The following is a 15859-nucleotide window of genomic DNA, read 5'->3' on the forward strand; positions in this document are numbered from 1 at the left end:
GTTACATCTCCTACCTACAGACGTTTTCTGAATGAATCGATGGGCAACATTCCCACACATCACAAAACATGCGTACAAGTATTTCCTATGCTCAATCCAACTGGCACTTTCTGCTCCCAAAAAACAGAATACAAAGTATTTTACAAAAATGCGTCTGTATCTCACTGAACACTGAAAGATCCTATCTAGGTGAAAACAATTTCAGCAAGCATTCCAGACGGCATCCTCTGAAAAATATTATCTGGCCCAGCTGAAATACGAGCACTGTCCATATCTACGTTTCTTGAGAAAGCCCCGAATCCACAGGTACTACTCCATTGTACAGACAAGGAACGCTGCTGATAGCATCAGACTGGCGCCTGCTATTGCAGCACTCTGCCGTTGTTGACTCTAGGCCAACAAAACCCTGCTGCCCTAGAAATCTTCCCTTCAGGATGGCCACCAGGTCTATGGCGACCAACTTCCTCCTTCCGCTTGTTCCCGCTGCTCACCCAGAACCACAAAACTAGCATGCAGTTGGCGGAACAAAGAACATGCACTATCTGCGCTTGAATCTACAAGAAATTAGAAGGAAAAGATGAAGTGAAACTGCGGGTGGATAACGTAACCACTCACCAATTCTTGTGAATCAGTTTAACATCACAAGCACCATCTCGTCAGTTTTTCGAAAAACATATCAACATGAAGAAATGAATTCAAAATGACAGGACACAGCCCAGCCTCAGGCAGACTCCTCTCGTCACTTCTGCAATAGGGACAAAAATTCATTTGGGGAATGTTACACTGAACAAGGTATGATGTTCCATCACCAAATCAATTTTTCCTTTAGCCCTTGACCCCACTGAAATAAATTATCAGGTAAAGAAGCCAGAAGGTTCCCTTGCCAATATCTAAATGAGCTGCTCATATCACAATCATACTCTTGAGCCATCAGTTCATTCATACACTGTGCTGGACAGTCTCCTCAATAGTTTCATCATTGTTACATTACTCAAAATGGCGGATAGTTACACTAGCTGCATTTACATTTGATAATCTTTACAATAGTAGGGTGATCGAACACACCGTCGTGTGTATTCGCTTTATAAATTTTGAACTCTCTGGTCCTATCAACATTAACACTCCTCGATTACCAGATTCACGCAAATTGCTTGGTCACAGAGCGGCAATAAAGGCAGTCACTTATTAATTTAACAGCATTCAACTGCTACTGCGAAATACATACACTAATGTTCACACTCACCACCTGAAACGCACTATTCATTAGACGAGGAACCAACATTAACCAAACGTATTCAGAATTTAAATTACTTATACAGAACGAAAAATAATATTGACTAACACGTAATACACGGAAATGAACCGAGAGATAATTGTTGCCATAAACGTCCAAATACATACCACAATCGCAGAAATCGGTTCCTAGAACATACATCTTCATAAACACTCTAAATTAATATACGCAACATTGAATACAATCTATTAACTGACTCGTGTGTTTGACAAAACACTAGTTGTATATTCCTGACATTGTTAGTCTGGGGGGCAATCTGCAGTGTGTGATAAATGAAGGAAACTTTACACGCCAAAATCGTTGCAAAGCATTTTATTGGATGATCGGTTTCGACACAGCTATGCTATCATCATCTGAACTTACGCTATAACATTTTTACAACATATTGTCTGTAAGTATTGCAAGTCCCACTACCAAGAAGAACACTACGCAACGGCGTTTCGAATATAAAAGTTTTATGTACAAACATAAGTGTAACTCTGTTGCGCCTTTACATATGTTCATTTTCACAACCAGCTGGCAGTTATCAGCATTTTCTCTTCTTTACAATCTATCTGATTTCAATTTTATCGAACAAGTGGAACTACTCCATTTGCACTATGTGTTTTATAGTTTATTCTGCGTGACACTTGATATGTTTTGACATCGTCTAAGGTTTGTTTGGAAACCTTCACTTCAAGATATCAGGAGATTTGAAACACTATGCCTCAACAAACGGTTAGCTGCATTTACTTCAGTGGAGGGATAAAAACCAATCTTACATAATGGCCTCATATATCGTCTTTCGCATAGAAGTAATGAAGAAGGAGCCGGAGCAAATGGAGAATCTGCAGTTGTTCGACGAATCTGAAAACAATATGCACAGCACTAAATACAATACACGAACTGAATCATGTGTTAAATAAAACACTAGCTACATATTCCCGAGATTGTCGGTCTGGGGGCATCTGCTGTGTATGATATCTGCAGGAAACTTAATAAGCCAAGATTGATGAAAAGCATGATCACCGGTCTCCACTGGATTATACTGTCATCATTAGATTCTATGCTATAAAATTATTACAACTTTATGTTCATCTGTGTTGCCAGTTGTTTTACACTGTATATGCACATCCCACTACCATTAAGATCACTACACATTAGTATATCAAACATAAAACTGTTATGTACAAACATAAACTTAACGATATTGAGCTGGTTACAAATGTTCACCACCAGCTGGCACTTTTGAGTTTGTATTCAAAGTGTTTTCTATCTTTTGTAATTTGTCTGATTTTGGATTTGTCAAGCAACTGGAGTTTCTCTGTTTGCTGCAGCTCTTTTACCATTTCTTCCGCACGAAATTCTACATATTCCGCCATTGTATGACTTTAGTTTTGGCCCTTAACTTCAAAATATCAGGAAAATTGAATTAACTACACCACAAAAAACTATTAGCTATATATTTGCTTCAATAATTCCCGATTCGAACCAACACTGTCATAACATTATGGTGTTATGACAGTGTTGGTCTAGTGAACTGGGATATATTGAAGGAATTATTTATGCATGAACGTTTGTTGTGGTGTAGATAATTCAATTCTCCTTATATTGAGAGGCAACGGCCTTGCCGCAGTGGTTACACCGGTTCCCGTGAGATCACCTAAGTTAAGCGCTGTCGGGCGTGGTCGGTACTTGGATGGGTGACCATCCAGGCCGCCATGCGCTGTTGCCATTTTTCGGGGTGCACTCAGCCTCGTGATGCCAATTGAGGAGCTACTCGACCGAATAGTAGCTGCTTCGGTCAAGAATACCATCTTACGACCGGGAGAGCGGTGTGCTGACCCCACGCCCCTCCTATCCGCATCCTCCACCGAGGAGGATGACACGGCGGTCGGATGGTCCCGGTAGGCCACTCGTGGCCTGAAGACTGAGTGCTTTTTATATTGAGAAGTGAAGGGTACGGAACTAAACTTTCCAATGGCGGGATGTGGAGTTTCGGGCAGAATTAATGGTAAAAGAGCTGGTGCAAATGGAGAAGCTCCAGTTGGGGGACAAGAGAGGTGCCTCCACGTGCGGTGTTCTTACCACGAAGCAGAACACCCGGCGTCCCCTGGTAACAGTGCCATTGGCCTGGCCAAACCTCTCGCCACGATGACAACCAATGATTTACACAATATATTCTTTTAAGACCACTCGTTAGGCTAAACTCGATTACATGGAGAGATTTTCAACAACCAAATCAGTTTCATTGGTATCACTTTTATTTATCTGACATATATCACAAACATGACTGTAATAATTTATGCATACAAGAAACACAACGTAGTACAAACGACTGCCGACCAAGAATTGATGGCGTGAGACTAGTTACATAGAAAGACCTCACTCGAAGTATGGAAGTGCAACAGTGCAAACGAAGCCTAGTGATAAAATCCATTTGTCTAGCAGATGGTGACTACATCAAAATCCTAACTATAGAACGTGACAAAAACGATGAAACTTCTGTCTACATACAATCTGCCACTAATATTGTTCTACAACCACCAGGAAATCATCACAACTAGAAAATCAAGTAATTATCGGCGAACTCAGCAGCCACCACATTGATTAGGGATATAGTGCGTGTAACAACAATTAACTTGAAGTTGAGTTGTGGGCAGAGGACCAGCAACACAAACTCATTAATCACCGAAACAAACCAAAGATATTCTATTGGTGTCGATGGGAGAAGATCTACAACCCTGCTCTCCTTTTTGCATCTGTGACATCAGTCAAATAATAAAGAATCAGCAGTACCCTTCACACAAGACATATCAATTATGTGCACCATTCAAACCGTTTTACAACCTCAAGTCGCACACTTCAGCTGTAGATTCAACTTTAAAAAGGACAAGTGAGATGTCTTGCCGAAATTGTTGAAGACATAGTGCTGGAAATAGATTCCCATCCAAAAAAACTGCAATGCATTCTTCAAGCTCTTGCTTAAAGCTGCTTGTCAGAGCATCCAAAGGGGCGGCAGAACCAGCTACACATCATGACACATCAAAAGAGCTACTATGCATTCTTCAATCTCCCGATTAAACCTGTGCGTCAGAGCATCCTAAGGGCCTACAGAACCAGCTACACACCATGACGATGTGGAACTATACGCCGGATACTGCACTGTTTTAAAGTGGACCCTCTCTGTTGCAAAGATGGGTAAGACGCTAGTGCATAGAATAGGTCCCACTCGCAGAACTGAGTTGTGTAGGCTCATGACAGACATCGACGTTACTCACAACATCAAGAGCGCATCGCCCACAATAAAGACATTATGCAATGGCCCTCACAAACCTTTACGATTAAGAAACGTCACTGCAAGTGAAATCGCCCATCAACGTCTACTTACTGGGAAGTGCAGCAAGAAACGCCTGAAGACTACTTGTAAAGTAACAAGCGATATAAAATCAGAAACTGACAGCATCTGCCACCCCATCACAACAGAAGAGATCGCTAATTGTATCCGAGCTCTAAAAGATAGTAAAACATTTGAGGCAGACAAGGTACGTGTAGAAATGCTATCACTGTCTCTAGAGGAGTACTGAGTGCCTCCGCCAAATTTTCAACAACACAATAGGAATGTTCAACATTTCTAAGCACTGGAGACAAGCTCATGATGTCGTTCTGATCAAGCCAGGAAAATCATCAGACGACCCAAAAAAATTTCCGGCCTATATCTTTGTTCTTCCATCCGTTCGAACTACTTGAACGAATTCTTCTAGCTGATCTCACCCCTATCATAGAATATAAGCTCATAAAAGAACAAATTGGCTTCGGACCTGGTCGGTCTTGCACAAGGCAGGTACTGAATCTTACCCACTATATCGAGCACGGCTTAGAGAAAGGTCTTGCCACCGGTGTTTTCCTTTGTTGACCTGAGTGAGGCCTACGACATGGTAGACATTAGGACACTTCTACCAGAGGTGTCACAAGAAAAGATTATGGCTTTAGGGAGGTCACTGCAGAGCTTCTCAACAGCAGAAGATCCTATGTTAGTTTTCAAAACATCAAAATTTAGTGGTGCAAAACAAAAATGCTCATCCCCAAGGAAGCTTACTTGCTTCCAAACTATTTAACGTGTACTCCAACGACCAACCAAGTAATAAGGCTTGCACCTAATTTGTTTATGCTGTCGATATGGCCCCCTCTGCCCACCATAAGACATCTGAAAGCGTTCAAAGACAGCTTCCGTCTGTCCCTGAAGACATCGGAAATTATTAAGAGGCCAACAGCCCGAAGCAAAACGGTAGTTAGCACTTTCCATCTCTGTAAAAAAATATGCAAACTACAGTTTAAAAGTCTCACAGCAGGGAACTACTCTCAGTTACTGCTCAGCCCCTATTTACCTCAGGGTTATTCTTAATACAAGTTTGACATCCAAGGAACATTGTGAAAGTGCCATAACGAAGGTCGCAGCGCAAATCAGTATCGCAAAAAAAACTCGTAAGTCTCAAAGGCGCAAGTTGGGAAGAAGCACACATGGCTTTAGCCTTCTGCTATCCAGAAGGACGATATGATTCCCCTGTATCGTATCAGTCCAGCCACTAGAGCCAGGTTGATATTGCTCTTTACCAAACTCGCCGCCAGGCGACAAGATACTTGACACTAAACCTGGCCGGATTAGCTCCACCCGTTATCAGGCGGGTAGTAACAGCGAAATCTGAGAGGAGCAAAGTCTACACTGATGACAGACAGCCCCTATAACGACGTGTACCTGTTGCTCGACGCCTTCGCAGCAGATAAAGCTTCGTCTCAAGTACTTCAACCTTAATGAAGTCAAAGGTAGATGAGTTTCAACAGTGGCAGGAAAAACTAAAAGTAGTTGGATACCACCGAAAGAGGAGCTACACCCAGGAAATAGCCTGTCATGACCAACACGGAGATCACTAAATCGTCTTCGCGTGAGCTTTGGTCGAAGTAAAACGTCCATGTTAAAATGGGGACTCTGCAATAACCAAGATGTGTTCCGTGCACGTGGGGCTGAGCAGACGGTGATTCATTCCCTTCATTGCCCTGTTTACTCTACCTCCTCAGTCATCACGATCCAAGAGGACTGGGCATCAGCAAGGTCAACAACAATGCTCCTTGCTGAGGCGCTACACTTCATTGAAATGGTTGAAATGGTTGTCATCGACACGCTAAAAACAAGAAGTTGTTTGACAAATCCAAAATCAATATACACAACACTGAATGCAACATATTAACTGAATCACGTTTTAAACCAAATACTAGTTACATATTCGTGACATTGTCCGCCTGGGGGCGATCGACCCTGTATGATAACTGGAGGAAACATCAGAAGCCAAGATAGCTAGAAAAGCATTTTATTGGATGACCAGCTTCGACAGAGTTATGCTGTCGTCATGGGATAGGATGCTTTTAAAATTTTTATAACATGGTGTCCATCGTTGTTCCATGTCGCTTAACATTGCATATGCACTTCGCACTACCTCGTACACCACTAGACATCGGCATATTCTTTCATCACTTCTTCTGTGCGAAATTCCACATATTCCTCCGCCTTATATATATATATATATATATACTCGTATATAATATAGGGTAAGGCACTAACTATTGCCACCAAGACTAACTCCGAAAGTACTAACTCCGAAAGTATGACAGGAGCTGAAAAGTTTGTGGGACAAATGTTGCATGGGACAATGAGGGACATAATGTGACGTTGTTTCTTTGTTTCTAGGTGGGATCGCGTCAGAGATATGAAGATCAGCTTCGTTTTTTAAATGGGATGCTATGGTTTGGTACTTATTTTCTGATAGCGCCTATCGAGCCGACGCCAATGTTTCGTAACAGTAAGGTCTTTGAAGGTCAACGAAGGTCACGAAGGTGGCATGAACGGCAATTTACAGAAGGTGTTCGAAGTAATGACCATTGATATCAATCCAGTGGCGCTATCTTCTTATCGTAGACCGTGTGGTGTTCCTTCTCACATCAGCACTTATTGAAGCACATGCTCTGACAATTCTCTCTCGCATATCTTCAGGTGTAGTTGGAACGTCTTTATAAACAATGTCTTTCACGAATCCCCACAAGAAAAAATCTAGAGGCGTCAAGTCTAGCGAAGGAACCGGCCACGATACATCTCCTCCGCGTCCAATCCAACGATTTGGAAATTGCTTGTGCAACTCATTTCTAGCCATCAGCGAAAAATGTGCCGGACACACATCGTGTTGATACCACATTCCGTTCCTTGTTCCTAAAGATATTTCTTTAAATAACAGACCTAATGTTCCTTCCATGAATGTGGTGTATTTCCTACCATTAAGATTTCCTTCGATGAAATAGGGGCCTATAATTGTGCCCTCCAGAATCCCACACCATACATTCACCGACAACGGTTTTTGGTGTGCAACTTGCCGCAGCCAACATGGATTTTCAGTTGCCCAATAGTGCATGTTATGCAAATTAACATTTCGATGATTCGTGAATGTAGCCTCGTCAGTAAATAAAATCAAATTAATAACTGTGTGATCCCTCTGGATCTGATGTTGAGCCCATCGGCAGAATTCAATGCGACGCATATAATCCATACCAGTTAATTCTTGGTGAAGACTGATATGATAAGGATGATATTTATGACGATTCAGAACACGAACAACACTAACCTGGCTCATGTCAGCGTCCCTTGCGATTTGACGAGAACTAACACAAGGATCTCGAACCACAGTGGCAAGAGTACAAAATTCCGCTTCCTCGTTAGTAACTTGTGTTAAAGATCCAATTGTTCTCAATTTATCATACACATATTTAAATGTACGACGTGTAGGGTGGGTACATTGAGGATACCATTCAGCGTATAAGTCCCTAGCTCTCACTGAATTTCGTTGACCTACTCCGTAAATGAGAAGCCTATCGATTTGTTCTTCGAAGCAATACATCATTCACATTCGCTTATTCGACGATACTAGTCTTACCGTTCCTATTAGTGTTGTACTGCGAAACAAATCGAATGATGTTTGCATGTCAATGGCACGTTAGATGGATACGCCGTATTCGGCGAATATTTACTATTTGCACGATATACGAGAGAGAATTGTCAGAGTGTGTGCTTCGATAAGTGCCGAAGTCATAAGGAATACCACTCAATCCATGATAAGAAGATTGCAGCACTGCACTAATACCAATGGTCATCACTTCGAACACCTTCTGTAAATGGACCTTCATGCCGCCTTTTTGACCTTCGTTCACCTTCAAACACCTTACTGTTACATATCATTGGATTCATCTCGATAGCTTCTATCAGAAAATAAGTATCAAACTATAGCATCCCACTTAAAAAAAAAAGTTGACCTTCATATCTCCGACGCGACCCCACCTAGCAACAAAAGACCAACATCATATTGTGGCCCCCGTTGTCCCATGCAGCATTTGTCCCCATAAACTTTTCAGCGACTATCATATTTTTTGGAGTTATTCTATCTGGCGATAGTTAATGACTCACCCTGTATAGCTAATCGTTTGTTGAGGTGTAGGCAATTTAATACTTCTGATATTTTCAAGTGGAGGGTTCAAACAAACCTTATACAAGTGGCAGAATGTGTGGAGCTTGCCACAATAAATAGTAAGAGTTGGAGCAAATGGAGATGCTCAAGTTGACTGATAAACCCGATATAAATGTAAGCAACAATAAATACAACATGTTAACTGAATCATGTGTCAGATAAAACGCTAGCTATATTTTGCTGACATTGTCACTCTGAGGCTCTGCAGTGTATGATAATTGAAGGGAACTTCACAAGCCAATACCGCTAAAATGGTATTTGATGGATGACAAGTTTCGACAGAGGTGTGCACTCATCTTCGGATCTTACACTATAAAATTTTTACTACATATTATCTATCAGTGTTAGAAGTCGGTTCACACAGTTTATGCACTTCCCACTACCATGGAAATCACTACATATCGATAGCCAGATACAAAAGTACTATGAAGAAACATAAAATTAACTACACACATCAAAAAAAGTTTTGCATCACCCCGGTTTCATGAACTCCTGAGATATACGTTGACTGTGGATATTGTATCACAGACACTGTCCCTTTGACTGTTCAGAGGTGTCACTAAACCCGCCAAAAGATGTAAACAACGATGCATGAGCAGCGCCTATTAGATGGAGGGGGGGTCCGACAGCCGATCTGCTACGGTCACAGGTTCGAATCCTGCCTCGGGCATGGATGTATGTGATGTCCTTAGGTTAGTTAGGTTTAAGTAGTTCTGAGTTCTAGGGGACTGATGACCACAGATGTTAAGTCCCATAGTGCTCGGAGCCATTTGAACCATTTGATAGCCGATCTGTTCGAGCCATTCCACCAGGAAGGAGGTACACGGCTCGTGTTGTCTGTAGTTCAACCATGCCTATACGGTCAATACCGCCGTTCGATCGCGTCCGCATTGTTACTTTGTGCCAGGAAGGGCTCTCAAAAAGGGAGGTGTCCAGGCGTCTTGGAGTGAACCAAAGCGGTGTTGTTCGGTTATGGAGGAGATACAGAGAGACAGGAACTGCCGATTACATGCCTCGCTCAGGCCACCCAGTGGATGAGCGCTACCTACGGATTATGGCTCGGAGGAACCCCTACACCAACCATCATGTTGAATAACGCTTTTCGTGCAGCCACAGGACGTCGTGTTATGACTCAAACTGTGCGCAATAGGCTGCATGATGCGCAACTTCACTCCCGACGTCCATGACGAGATCCAACTTTGCAACCGCGACACTATGCACCGCGGTACAAATGGGCCCAACAACATGCCGAATGGACCGCTCAGGATTGGCATCACGTTCTCTTCACCAATGAGTGTTGCATATGCCTTCAACCAGACAATCGTCGGAGACGTGTTTGGAGGCAACCCAGTCAGGCTGAACGACTTAGACACACTGTCCAGCGAGTGCAGCAAGGTGGAGGTTCTCTGCTGTTTTGGGGTGGCATTATGTGGGGCCGACGTACGGTGCTGGTGGTCATGGAATGCGCCGTAACGGCTGTACGATACGTGAATGCCATCCTCCGATCGATAGTGCAATCATATCGGCAGCATATTGGCGAGGCATTCATCTTCATGGACGACAATTCGCGCCCCCCATCGTGCACATCTTGTGAATGACTCCCTTGAGGATAAAGACATCGCTCGACTAGAGTGGCCAGCATGTTCTCCAGACATGAACCCTATCGAAATTGTCAGGGATAGATTGAAAAGGGCTGTTCAAGGACGACGTGACCCACCAACCACTCGGAGGGCTCTACGCCGAATCGCCATTGAGGAGTGGGATAATCAATGTAAGAGGACGTGCTGCTTGGTATTAGAGGTATCGGTGTGTACAGCAATCTGGACCACCACCACCTCCGAAGGTCTCACTGTATGGTGGTACAACATGCAATATTTGGTTTTCATGAGCAATAAAAGGGGCAGAAACGATGTTTATGTTGATCTCTATTCCAATTATCTGTACAGGTTGCGGAAGTCTCGGAACCGAGGTGATGCAAAACTTTTTTTGATGTGTGTATACTGCATTGATTACAGATGCACATCTTCACCACTAGCTGGCTGTGATTAGTTTGTATACAAAGTCTTTACATTGCTTTATAATTCGTCTGATTTCTGATTTTTCAGAAAAGAACTGGAGCTTCTACATTTGCTCTAGCTCTTTCACCATTTCGTCCTTGTGGAACTCCACATATCCCGCAATGTTTTAGTTTTGACCACTTCACTTCAAAATTTCAGGAGAATTGAATAACCAACACCACAACAAACGATTAGGTACATATTTCCGTCAATGTACCCCAAACTAACTGGACAAACACTGTCATAACACTGCGTTTGTTGTGGTGGGACGTAGACAGTCGTTTTTCCCTCGCGCTATTTGCGACTGGAACAGGAAAGGAAATGACTAGTAGTGTGGTACAGGGTACCTACCCTCCGTCACGCACCGTACGGTGGGTTGCGCAGTATCTATGTAGATGTGGATGAAGATGTGATACCACCACAGTGTTACTAACACCAGAGTGTTATGACTGCGTTGGCTTAGTGAACTGGAGATATATTCAAGGAAAGGTGTCCAGTGGTGGAATACATGGAGCTTCACTGGGAGGAGATGATAAAAGAGCTGAACAAATGAATAAGCTAATGTGGTTTCATAAATCCGATGTCAATATACACAACACTGTATGCAGCGTACGAACTGCATCGTGCGTTAAACAAAAAACTGTTTGCAGTTTTGGTGTAGGGTAGATTTGCAATATACATTCTGTATATTATTAAATTCTCCTGATATTTTGAAGCTAATCGTTCAAAACTAACTTTATACAACGGCAGAATCTGTGGAACTTCGTGTGGAAGAACTGGGGCATATTTAGGAAGTACAGTTGTTAGACAAATCCGAAATCAATAATCAATATACACAGCACTGAATGGAACATACTAACTGAATCATGTGCTAAGCAAATCACTAGCTACATATTCCTGAAAATATCAGGCTGCAGACGATCTGCAATATTTGATAACTGAAGGAAACTTAGCAAGTCAAGGTCGCTAAAATAGCATTTTAGTGAATGACCGGTTTCAACATGGCTATGGTGTCATCATCCGATCACATGCCTTGCAATTTTTTCAACATTTTGTCGATCAGAGTTGCATGTCGCTTCACATTTCATATGCACTTCCCACTATCATGAAGATTACTACACATATCATATCACTATACATCGGCATGTAAAACACGAAAGTATTATGTACGCACATAAACATACTATATTGTGCTGATTACAACTGGCACTCATCGGTTTGTATTCAAACTCTTCCTCTCGTTATAATCTGTGTTTTCAGATTTGTCGAACAACTGGAGCTCCTCCATTTGTTCCAGCTCTTTTACCTTTTCTTCTGCGTGATAGTCCACATTTTGTGCCATTGTATAAGGTAACTTTTAACCCTTCACTTCAAAGTATCCGGAGAAGTGAGTTACTTACACCTCAACAAACGATAAGCAATGTATTTCCTTTGAAATATCTCGATCTTACTGTGGTGTTATGGCAGTGTTAGTCCAGTGAGTTGACATATATTGTAGGAAATACCACTGTGTAACGACTGTGTTGGTCCGTTTACTTGGGGATATACTGAAGGACGTATATAGGTAATCCTTTCTTGTGGTATAAGTATTTAATTTTGCCCAGAATAAATGGAGCAAATGGAGAAGATTTAGTTGTTTGATAAACCTCATATCACTATGCACAAAGTTGAATAGAACATATTAAGTTAATGATATCTTTTTAAAAAAAACACTAGTTGTATAATCCTGATATTTTTCAGTCTGGTGGCGATGTGACATGTATAATACCTGAAGCACATTTCACAAGCCATATTCGCAAAGAAGCACTGTATTGGTTGATTAGTTTTGACAGAGCTTTGCTGCCATCATCCCATCCTATTCTTTAAAATATTTTGAACAATTTGTCAATCAGTGTTGCAAGTCGCTTCAGATTTCAATGCTCTTCCCACTACCATCAATCTCACTACCCATCGGTATGTAAACATAAAAGCATTATGTTTAAACATAAATATAACTATATTGTGCCGATTACAAGTGTTCACAACCAGCTAGAAATCATTAGTTTGTATCCAAAAAATTTTCTCTCGTTTATAATTTATTTATTTATTTTTTATTTACTTTTGGCTTTGTCAAACAACTTGGGCTTCTCTATTTGCACCAGCGCTTTAATCGCTTCCTCCGTGTGGGACTGCACATATGCTGCTATTTTACCAGGCTTGTTTTTAGCCATTCCCTTCAAAATGTCAGAAGAATTGAATTACCTACACAACAACAAACGGTTAACCATATATTTCTTTCACTGTATCCCTGATTCACTGGACAAACATTGCCATAACACCGTGGTGTTGTGACAGTGTTCGTCTGGTGAATTGGAGGTTACATTGAAGGAAATAGATAGCTAATCATTTGCTGTGGTGTATGTACTTCAATTCTCCTGATATTCTTAAGTGATAGGTTCAAAAGTAACCTTAGACAATGGTCGAATATGTGGAGTTCGTGGTAAAAGAACTGCAGCAAATGGAAAACCTCCACTTGCTTGGCAAATCAGACATCGGACAAATTATATAGAACAGAAGAGACCTTGAATACTAACTGATCATAACCAGTCCGTGGTCCAATGTTGCTGGGATACTTTAATGGAAATGTACATAGCTAATCATTTGTTGTAGTGTACGTAATTCAACTCTCCATATATTTTTAAGTGAAAGCGTCAAACCATTAGAATGGCGGAAAATATGGATCTTTGCTTAGAAGAAATAATAAAAGAGCTGGAGCAAATGAAAAAGTTCTAGCTGTTTGTCGAACCTGAAATCAAAATACACAACACTGAATACGAGATATTAACTGGCTCACGTGCTAAACAAAAGACTAGTTACATATTCCTGACATTTTCCGTCTAGGTGCCATCTGGAATGTATGATAACTGATGGAAAGTGTTGTATCATACCTCTGATACAACCACAGGAGGATATTTTACTCATCGCCACCCTCAACTCCACTATGTGATCAAAAGTATCCGGAGTACCTAAAAACACACGTTTTTCGTATTAGGTGCACTTTGCTGCCACCTACTGCCAGGTACTCCATATCAGCGACCTCAGTAGTCATTAGACATCGTGAGAGAGCAGAAAGGGACGCTCCGCGGAACTAACGGCCTTCGAATGTGGTCAGGTGAACGGGTGTCACTTGTGTCATATGTCTGTACCCGAAACATCCACACTCCTAAACATCCCTAGGTCCACCGTTTCCGATGTGATAGTGAAGTGGAAACGTGAAGGGGCATGTACAGCACAAAAGCGTACAGACCGACCTCGTCTGTTGACTGACAGAGACTACCGACTGTTGAAGAGGGTTGTAATGTGTAATAGGGACACATATATTCAGACCATCTCACAGGAATTACAAACTGCATCAGGATCCACTGCAAGAACTATGACAGTTAGGCGGGAGATGAGAGAACTTGGATTTCATGGTAGAGCGGCTGCTCATAAGCCACACATCACGCCGGTAAATGCCAAACGACGCCTCGCTTGGTGTAAGCAGCGTAAACTTTGGACGATTGAACAGTGGAAAAACGTTGTGTGAAGTGACGAATCACGGTACACAATGTGGCGATCCGATGGCAGGGTGTGGGTATGGCGAATGCCCGGTGAACGTCATATGCCAGCGTGTGTAGTGCTAACAGTAAAATTCGGAGGCAATGGTGTTATGGTATGGTCGTGTTTTTCATGGAGGGGGCTTGCCCCCTTGTTGTTTTGCGTAGAACTATCACAGCACAGGCGTACATTGATGTTTTAAGCACCTGCTTGCTTCCTACTGTTGAAGAGCAATGCGGGGATGGCGATTGCATCTTTCAACACAATCGAACACCTGTTCGTAATGCACGCTCTGTGGCGGAGTGGTTACACGACAGTAATATTCCTATAATGGACTGGCTTCCACAGAGTACTGACCTGAACCCTACAGAACACCTTTGGGATGTTTTGGAACGCCGACTTTGTGCCACGCCTCACCGACCGACATCGATACCTCTTCTCCGTGCAGCACTCCGTAAAGAATGGGCTACCATTCCCCAAGAAACATTCCAGCACGTATGCCTGCGAGAGTGGAAGCTGTCATCAAGGCTAAGGGTGGGCCAACACCTTACTAAATTCCAGCATTACCGATGGAGGGCGCCACGAACTTGTAAGTCATTTTCAGCCAGGTGTCCAGATACTTTTGTTCACATAGCGTATTTATAGTGCACCGAGGAAAGCATCATGAGAATAGAACGTGGAGGACACTGCAACACTGAAACCACTGATGATGGTCAGTGACAAGAACACACATATTTACTGACGAATACTCAACTTCGTACAAATCGGCTCAACAGCAGATCGTAAAGTTCAGCTACCATTCCAGAAGCTAAGGTTGGATAGTAAACACTTCTTGTCCAACTAGAATGTTCACTGAAGACGGGCAGGTGTGCACTTGGTAGAAGCAGACGATGAGGCGCTAAGTACACGAATAGAAGGCAGTCTTCTGGGTAGTCGAGCTGATTTGGAACTGCCCGCTCTGCAGTGGTGCAGGCGCATATCATTTTTCTAGGGGCGCCAACGTTGCAACTTGGAGCAGCAATCGCTGGGTTATACTCCGTCTCTGGTGTTGGTTGTCGACCTATCAACGCCTGTGGTGCTGCCCGGTGGTACGTGATGTCCTTACGACACCACATAAACTTTACAAGCCAAGACCACTAAAACAGCATTGTATTGGATAACTAGTTTCAAGACAGCTATGCCTTAAAATTTTTACACCATGTTAACAATAAGTGCCGCAAGTCACTTCACAATGTACATGCACTTCCCACTACCATGAAGAATTCAGCACATCGGCATGACAAATCTAAAAGTATTATTATAAACATAAACACTACTCTATTGCACCTATTACAAGTGTTCATGTTAACCATCGGCTGTCTCTCATCTGTTTCCATTGAAAGTCGATA

The 15859-nt window shown here is 42.3% G+C and overlaps 1 protein-coding gene and 1 pseudogene across 3 annotated transcripts in view; both read left to right on the forward strand.

Moving 5' to 3' along the window:
- The window catches only part of LOC126471556 (glutamate [NMDA] receptor subunit 1), a 524350-nt gene that overhangs the window by 341246 nt on the left and 167245 nt on the right, over nt 1-15859 (forward strand). The gene's annotated exons all lie outside the window — the stretch shown is intronic.
- Nucleotides 2891-3008, forward strand: LOC126472125 (5S ribosomal RNA; annotated as a pseudogene).

This window comes from Schistocerca serialis, chromosome 3 (genome assembly GCF_023864345.2).
Source record: "Schistocerca serialis cubense isolate TAMUIC-IGC-003099 chromosome 3, iqSchSeri2.2, whole genome shotgun sequence".
NCBI lineage: Eukaryota > Metazoa > Arthropoda > Insecta > Orthoptera > Acrididae > Schistocerca > Schistocerca serialis.